The sequence below is a fragment of the Carassius gibelio genome, chromosome B3 (genome assembly GCF_023724105.1).
Source record: "Carassius gibelio isolate Cgi1373 ecotype wild population from Czech Republic chromosome B3, carGib1.2-hapl.c, whole genome shotgun sequence".
Taxonomy (NCBI): Eukaryota; Metazoa; Chordata; class Actinopteri; order Cypriniformes; family Cyprinidae; genus Carassius; species Carassius gibelio.
Window position 1 is genome coordinate 35,295,227 of NC_068398.1, and position 8,412 is coordinate 35,303,638.

At 47.2% G+C, this 8,412-nt stretch overlaps 1 long non-coding RNA gene across 3 annotated transcripts in view; it reads right to left on the reverse strand.

The window, feature by feature from the left end:
- The window catches only part of LOC127953501 (uncharacterized), a 34,208-nt gene extending 31,099 nt beyond the window's left edge, over positions 1-3,109 (reverse strand). For all 3 annotated transcript variants that reach the window (XR_008153266.1, XR_008153267.1, XR_008153265.1), the window contains exons 1-2: positions 2,817-3,109; positions 1,931-2,065 (exon numbers count right to left, since the gene is read on the reverse strand). This is a non-coding gene — a long non-coding RNA (uncharacterized LOC127953501). The remainder of the gene's footprint in view (positions 1-1,930; positions 2,066-2,816) is intronic.
- Between the last annotated feature and the right edge of the window lie 5,303 nt (positions 3,110-8,412).

The window sequence follows — 8,412 nt, forward strand, 5'->3', positions numbered from 1 at the left end:
CCGTGATGAATTTCGATGTCTCACCATGGGAATAAAAGATGTTATAACTCAGGCATAAAATGTCCGATCTTGCCCAAACTTCACTTTTGTGATAAGGGTCCTGGCCTAAACAGATCTGAAGGCCAATATTCCATTGAGTGTGGCAAAATGGCTCGATAGCGCCACCTATACACTTTCAACGGACTGCGTATACACATTAAACGGAGTGCGCCTCGAGCTATGTTTCACGTACATGTACAAAAATCGGTACACACATGTAACACACCAATATCTACGAAAAAGTCTCTTGGTACGAAATCCGAATCCTAACAGGAAGTCAGTTATTTAGAATTTTCTCTGCAAAATTAGTGTTGTTTTGGCCATTTTCAGGGGTTGTACTTTAACAAACTCCTCCTAGAGATTTATTCAGATCAACAACAAACTTGGTCAGTGTAATCTAAAGCCTTTTGCGATCTTAAATTGTGAAGATCTTGAGGTTTCGTTAAAAGGCGTGTCCATGGCGGCCTGACAAATTTTGATGTTTCGCCATGAAAAGGATGTTGTTGTAACTCAGGCATAAAATGTCCAATCCTCCCCAAACCTCACATGTTCGATAAAAGTCCTGCCCTGAACACATCTTAAGGCCAATATTCCATTATAATGATAGCGCCACCTGCTGGCAACAGGAAGATTGGCACATATATGGAATAAACATTGATATATTCTACTTATATTTATGAGTTTAAACGCATATTTCTCACCGTTCACCTATTAACTAAAGCCACTCGCTGCCGGTGAGCCCGGGTGCGAGGGCCCGTTCATCGCTGCTTGCAGCTTTAATAAATGTATTAGTATTTACATAATTAAATGAATTGTTATGGTGAAAAGTAATAATGAATAAAGCAGCAGAGTATTGCTAATTAAATGAATAAGCTTTTTGGACTGCGCATCATTATTTTACTGTAACATATTACACAATATCATCTATATTTAATGCAGAAATTCTGAACAAAAAGTATACATATTTAATAATAAGACACATGTTTTTGGAACTTTTATTGCACACATGAGACTTAAATTATTATCAGCGAGTTATGGTGGCGTTTTGGGCTAAAAGGGCTGTTATAAGTTTTACACGCCACTAGATGTTTGCCGAGTTTGAAGCCACCCAAGCTTCCACTCTTTTTTGGCACTTAAAAAAAAAAAAGCCCCAAAGCTTCATAATGCTTCATTCACCCATCACTATTCGCTAGCTAATGTTTTCTGATTTTACTGTGTTTGAGGGACTATTTTGTCACACAAATGAGTCAGCTAGGGAAGAGGAAGGACAGGCAGCACAGCAAGGGACAGCAGGTGGATTAACTGCAGTTAGTGATCTAGGGACTCCGGAAAGTGGCCCAAAGCAGGTTCATCTCCCACAGTACCCCCTCAGCTGTTTGCTAGTAGAGCAGCCTAAATTATTATGGCATGGATTCTGATGTAGCAAATTTGTCAGCTAAGCACAAACTAAACAGAACTGAACTCTTAAGATTAGTAATGATGTTTACACCAAATTCCAATATTTCCTATGTAGGCTTATAGGCTAACTAAAAAATAGTCAGATAATGGTTGCCTCTTTTTAGTTGCCATGGGTGAAAATGAGTCACCCTTAACATTTTTGGTGTTTTGGATTCACTATAGCTGGAGAACAATTAAATACAAAATAGGTTGTAGGCTCTAGTCTACTGGGTGATTTTTTTTCCCCAGATAGTGTATAGATTTTTAGGCATTCTATTATCTCAAACAGCATCCAAAATAGTGCATTTAGCTGACGTATGGGGGGAAAAAATCTCCCCGGGGGAGTTTGCCCCTGGACCCCCCTAGGTTTGGGCTAAGCCCCGAATGTTTACATTGTCTGCCTCTGCCCCTGCTGTTGACATGACATGGTCATGAATTGCTAAAGTTAGCATACCTGGTCCAAACCAGGGATAATGATAGCCTGCTGCCTCTCATAAGAGACAGCATAAAACTCTGTGAAGAGCTGGAGTTTTCTTTGGTCTGTTAGGCTTGAACACTGCCTGGGACATGTCTCCTTGCACGCCTTTCCCTTAACAGAAACAAAGTAACATTAGCGTTTTTGTTTTTTTGAGCTATAAAACACTAGAGCTATTAGCAGCTATTAAGGTTACTAGCTAGAATATATAACAGCTTACACAATCAATGGATTTTTTTATTATTACCTTTTTAAATTTATTTTTATTATTTATTAAATAACAAGTATCAAACATAGCATAGCATACAATATTACAAAAAAAGTGTTGCATTAAATGGTAACAGGGGTCCAAAATTTATATCAAAATATTTTAAACACGCCAATTACTTTTCTTTTCTTTTCTTTTTTCTTTTTTTTTACCAATTTCAGTGAAGACATAAAGCAATCAAATTCTACTCTAAACATCTTAAAGACTGGGGATGAATTTACATATGTTTGTTTATGTATAGAAAATTCTGCCAGCAGTGCTTATAACACAATCAATGAATGGTATAATAAATAATAATAAAATAAAAAAAAACATTCAGGCCTAACATTAGACGCAGCTGGGCTGGTGTTCGAGACGCACCTAAAGCGTTTCGATTCATTTCTCCGTGGTTGTAAGGAGTAACTTAGAGACATGTTTAAAACGTCCCCTGAATCCTAATTTTCTCAACTTTCATATCGACCCATTCATGACTTGAACCTTTAAACAGAGTGAGTTATATGAATGAACTGTAGTAGACGACGCCCAGTAGCCTACATGCCCCCCCTGACTGTCACCGCTAACTTTATGTAGATACTTTGTATACGGTTTTTCACTCACCTCTTTTGGTGGACTTTTTCCTCGTTTTTGCTCTCCTCTCCGGTTCACATATGGTTTCCCAGCATCCCTCAAAGACTTCCTTGCTCTGTCCTTCCATTCATTCATGTTCGCTCTCCTTTTTTTGCTGACGTTTTGTCTATTAATGTCTATTTTTCGGACATGAAAGCAACCGGCGTCTCCATTTTTCGTTAATGGACATAAACGGTTTTTCGGCGTGAGACTATTTTAAAATTTTAAATTCAGCGTTTTGGTCGTGCGAACACCCCCCAAAGTGATTCTGTATGCAAAGTGGCACACATTAGTGATGGCCGATTCGTGAACGAATCGTTCAATTTAACCGGTTCTTCTTAGTGAACCGGTTGAACCAGTTCACCAAATCGAACTGAATCGTTTGAAACGGTTCACGTCTCCAATAAGCATAAATACACAAATTACTTAAGCTGTTAACTTTTTTAACGTAACTGTCACTCCCTCTGAGTCAGAATAAACCAATATCCCGGGGTAATCCATTTACTCAAACAGTACACTGAATGAAATGCTGTGAAGACCGAACTGAAGATGAACACTGAGCCGAGCCAGATAATGAACGAACACGCCCACTGCTGGAGCAGTTCTCGTTCTCGAGTCAAGAACCGGTTGCTTCGGTTTTCGGATCACCAGTACACTCAACCGAGAATCGTTTCTGTCGGACGCGTCCGATTTGAGCTGATTCTCGTTCTCGAGTCAAGAACCGGTTGCTTCGGTTTTCGGATCACCAGTACACTCAACCGAGAATCGTTTCTGTCGGATGCGTCCGAATTGAGAACCGATGAACTGATGATACTGCGCATGCGTGTAATTTTGTAAGTATTTTGTTAAACATCGGAAAGTGTGATAAAATAACTATATTTTATTTTGATTTTTTATTATTATTATTTTTTTAGATTAATGTTTCCAATCTGTATATTGTATATAATGTATAGGCCAAATGGGTTTTCAGGGAAGTTGGACAATAATTAAGACTCTAAATGTTTAATAGGAAATAAGGGATGATTTATGAGATATCTGTACTGTAATGATGACACATTCACAAATTGAGTTTGTAGTAAACAGAACATGAACACGGGTAGAGCAGCTGATGACACTGAACTGCAGCACGTGCCGGTTAGAGCGATTCTCGTTCTTGAGTCAAGAACCGGTTGCATCGGTTTTCGGATCATCAGTACACTCAACCGAGAATCGTTTCTCTCGGACGCGTCCGAATTGAGATCCGATGAATTGATGATACTGCGCATGCGCGATTCAGCGTGAAGCCAACTGACTCACAGCATGTCTGAACCGAAGGCATTCTTTTGGTGATTGATTCTGATTCTGTACTAGTAATGTTATGAGCGCGGGTATTTCGAGGGCTTGGATGAAGGGTAATCTGGCGAAACGTAAGTTCATTTAACAACAAATACATCGCAATGGATTATGTTTAGTAAGTGGATCATGGTTTCTGCGCTGATGACACCTAATTTATTTACTTTATATCTTCAAGACTTAAATCCTCATATGCACATTATTGCTGTTACTGTATTTAGGTGTTGTTGCAAAACTCAAATGTAAACTTTTCATGATTATGAGGTTTTAACTGACTAAAGTTATGGTTACTGACTTTATATATTTGAATGTTTGATAGACGTGACGCCATTACGTCATCGCCAATGACGTCATTACGTCGAGCGTGAAAGAACTGATGAACCGGTTTTTTCAACCGGTTTATTGAATTGAACCGTCCGAAAGAACCGGTTCGCGGAAAAGAATCGAACTTCCCATCACTAGCACACATACATTGAAGTCACATGGTTATCTTTTTTTTTTTTTTTTGGACTTATGGGGCGGTCACACTGCACTTTTCTCTCCATTGACTTCCATTCATACGCATGCGAATGCGTCAGACCGGAAACGCAAGCTCATGCGAAAAATTTAGCATTTCGCTGCGTTCCAAAGTTCAAGTTTGGTGAACGTCTCGGTTACGTACGTAACCCTCGTTCCCTGATGGAGGGAACGGAGACGTTATGTCGACCGACAAATGGGGTCTCACTTGGGAGGCCAATCATCTCTGATTTTAAGAGAAAACGCCAATGAAATTGGCAAGTGGATTAACACACCTGAGCCACTCCCCGTGCCAGCGGGTATAAATAGGGCGACAGGTGCATCCACTCATTAGGTTTTACGCTGAGGAGCCGAGAACGTGTCCCGGCAACAGCGAATGGTTCAAGGTTGTGGCATGGGGACATAACGTCTCCGTTCCCTCCATCAGGGAACGAGGGTTACGTACGTAACCGAGACGTTCCCTATCTGTCGGTCACTACGAGTTATGTCGACCGACAAATGGGGTCCTATGGAAAACGCCATAACCTGAACCTTGTCACAACCCTGAGGCGCTGCAATTGTTGACAAGCCTTGGCGTGCCACAAAAGCTACGCTTAAGGTCGTAACCTTCCCAAAGCCCCAGCGCAAATTCACTGACCTTGGTACCGAAGGGGCCAAAGGGTGAGTACATCGCTGCTGGAGAAGGCCATGCTGCTGTTCCGCCCACATAAAGTAAATGGAAGGGATTTCAACCTTCAGTGAAAGATTGCTTCAAATCTTCCCTATTTGTTCTTTCAGCTGGCAAGACAATGGGGAAGCGAGCCTTTAGGAAGGGTCGCTACGGAGACCACATCCTACCCGTAGGGAGGTGACATGTGGATATACTGATATGGACTGACCCAGGGGGCAGTACTACATATGGAAGGGGTCTCTGAGGCAGGTCCTACCTTGGAGTAGGGATGGGACGGCTGCCAGAAGAGACAGACAGAGCGATCTGTCAAGGGAAGACACGGGTTTGCCAAGAGGGAAACCTTACCGTGGAAGAATACACATATGGGATTACCCGCAGGGAACCCAGCCATATGGACACCTAGCCCAGTACGGGGGCTGACCGGCTCCGGGCATGCTAACGCCAGTACTGGGCCTGGCGACAGACTGCTCCGCCAAGTCTGACGCCGAGGGTGCTGGAGGATGCTCGACCAGGGTACGCCAACCGGGGAACTCTACTGGGAGAAGAAGGCGCTCACATCCCCGTGTTAGGGGGAATGGCGCAGCAAGCGAGACACCCAGCCAGCCCTTCCCGCCAATTACCTGTTACCCAACACACGGGAGGAAACTGGCTCTACACGGAGGTTGTAAAACCTCGCAAAGGTGTTAGGTGTCGCCCAGCCCGCAGCTCGACAAACGTCTGCCAGAGAGGCGCCGTGCGCCAACGCATAGGAGGAGGCCACACTCCGTGTGGAGTGGGCCCTCACCCCCAGGGGGCACGGCTCGCCTTGGGAACGGTAAGCCAAGGCGATGGCGTCCACTATCCAGTGGGCCAACCTCTGCTTAGAGACAGCCTTCCCCTTCTGCTGACCTCCAAAGCAGACCAGGAGCTGCTCAGAGCTTCTGAAGCTCTGGGTGCGGTCCACGTATATGCGGAGCGCTCTTACGGGACACAGCAACGACAAGGCTGGATCTGCCTCCTCCAGGGGCAGCGCTTGCAGGTTCACCACCTGGTCTCGGAAGGGAGTGGTGGGAACCTTGGGCACGTATCCAGGCCGGGGTCTCAGGACAACGTGAGAGTAGGCCGGCCCGAACACAAGGCACTCTTCACTTACCGAAAATGCTTGGAGGTCCCCGACCCTCTTGATGGAAGTGAGCGCGATCAGGAGCGCTGTCTTGAGAGACAGGAACTTCAGCTCAACCGAATCCAGCGGCTCAAAGGGACCCCTCTGAAGTCCCGCCAGGACAATAGAGAGGTCCCAGGAGGGAATCAGGGGTGTCCTAGGAGGATGTAACCTTCTGGCACCCCTCAGGAACCTAACGATCAGGTCATGCCTCCCCAGGGACCGGCCGTCCACTGCATCGTGATGTGCTGCAATGGCAGCCACATACACCTTCAGGGTGGAGGGTGACAGCCCACGCTCCAGCCTACCTTGCAGGAAAGAAAGCACGACTCTGACCGGGCATCTCCGGGGGTCTTCTCGGTGAGAAGAACACCAATTCGTGAACAGACTCCACTTCAGAGCATAGGCCTGCCTCGTAGAAGGGGCTCTAGCCTGAGTGATAGTGTCTACCACTGCTGGGGGCAGATCACTTAGGTCTGCCGCGTCCCGTCTAGAAGCCACACGTGGAGGTTCCAGAGATCTGGACGCGGGTGCCAAATGGTGCCAAGCCCCTGAGAGAGAAGGTCTCTCCTCAGGGGGATGCGCCAGGGAGGGGCTGTCACGAGGAGCATGAGTTCCGAAAACCAGGTCCGGGTGGGCCAGTAAGGCGCAACCAACAGGACCTGTTCCTCGTCCTCCCTGACCTTGCACAGTGTCTGTGCGAGCAGGCTCACTGGGGGAAACGCATACTTGCGTAAAGCCCGAGGCCAGCTGTGTGCCAGTGCATCTGTGCCCAGGGGGGCCTGGGACAGGGAATAGTACAGCTGGCAGTGGGAGGACTCGTGGGAAGCAAACAGGTCTACCTGGGCTTCCCCGAATCGACTCCAAATCAGCTGGACCGTCTGGGGATGGAGTCGCCATTCCCCGGGGAAAGTGAGCTGTCGTGAGAGCGCGTCGGCTGCACGATTGAGCTCCCCCGGGATGTGGACAGCGCGCAGCGACTTGAGCCACGTCTGACTCCAGAGGAGGAGATGACGGGCGAGTTGAGACATGCGGCGTGATCGTAACCCGCCTTGTCGGTTGATGTACGAAACAGCCGCAGTGTTGTCCGTGCGGACCAACACGTGCTTGTCCAGCACTAGCGGACGAAACCGTCGCAAAGCTAGATGCACTGCCAGCAACTCCAGGCAGTTGATGTGCCAAAGCAGTCGAGGTCCTGTCCAGGACCCTGAGGCTGCCTGCCCGTTGCATGTCGCGCCCCAGCCCGAGTTGGAGGCATCTGTTGTGACAACAACGTGCCGGGACACTTGTTCCAAGGGCACACCGGCCCGTAGAAAGGCAAGGTCCGACCAAGGACTGAATAGGCGGCGACACATCAGTGTGATGGTGACACGATGTGTACCGCGGCGCCATGCCCATCTCGGGACTCGGGAGTGTAACCAGTGCTGAAGTGGTCTCATATGAAGCAATCCGAGCGGCGTGACTGCGGCTGCGGATGCCATATGCCCCAGGAGCCTCTGAAAGTGTTTCAGTGGTACCACTGTCCTGCCTCTGAAGGAACTCAGGCAGTTCAGCACTGAGTGGGCACGTTCGCTGGTGAGACGTGCCGTCATACTCACCGAGTCTAACTCCATACCGAGATAAGAGATTCTCTGCACAGGGGAGAGCTTGCTCTTCTCTCGGTTGACCTGAAGCCCCAACTGACTGAGGTGCCGAAGCACGAAGTCCCTTTGATCGCACAACTCTTCTCGGGACCGGGCCATAATGAGCCAGTCGTCGAGATAGTTGAGGATCCTGATGCCCACTTCCCAAAGTGGGGCAAGGGCGCCCTCCGCGACCTTCGTGAAGACACGGGGGGACAGGGAGAGCCCGAAGGGGAGGACCTTGTACTGCCATGCCTGACCCTCGAAAGCAAAGCGCAGGAACGGTCTGTGACGAGGGAGGATAGA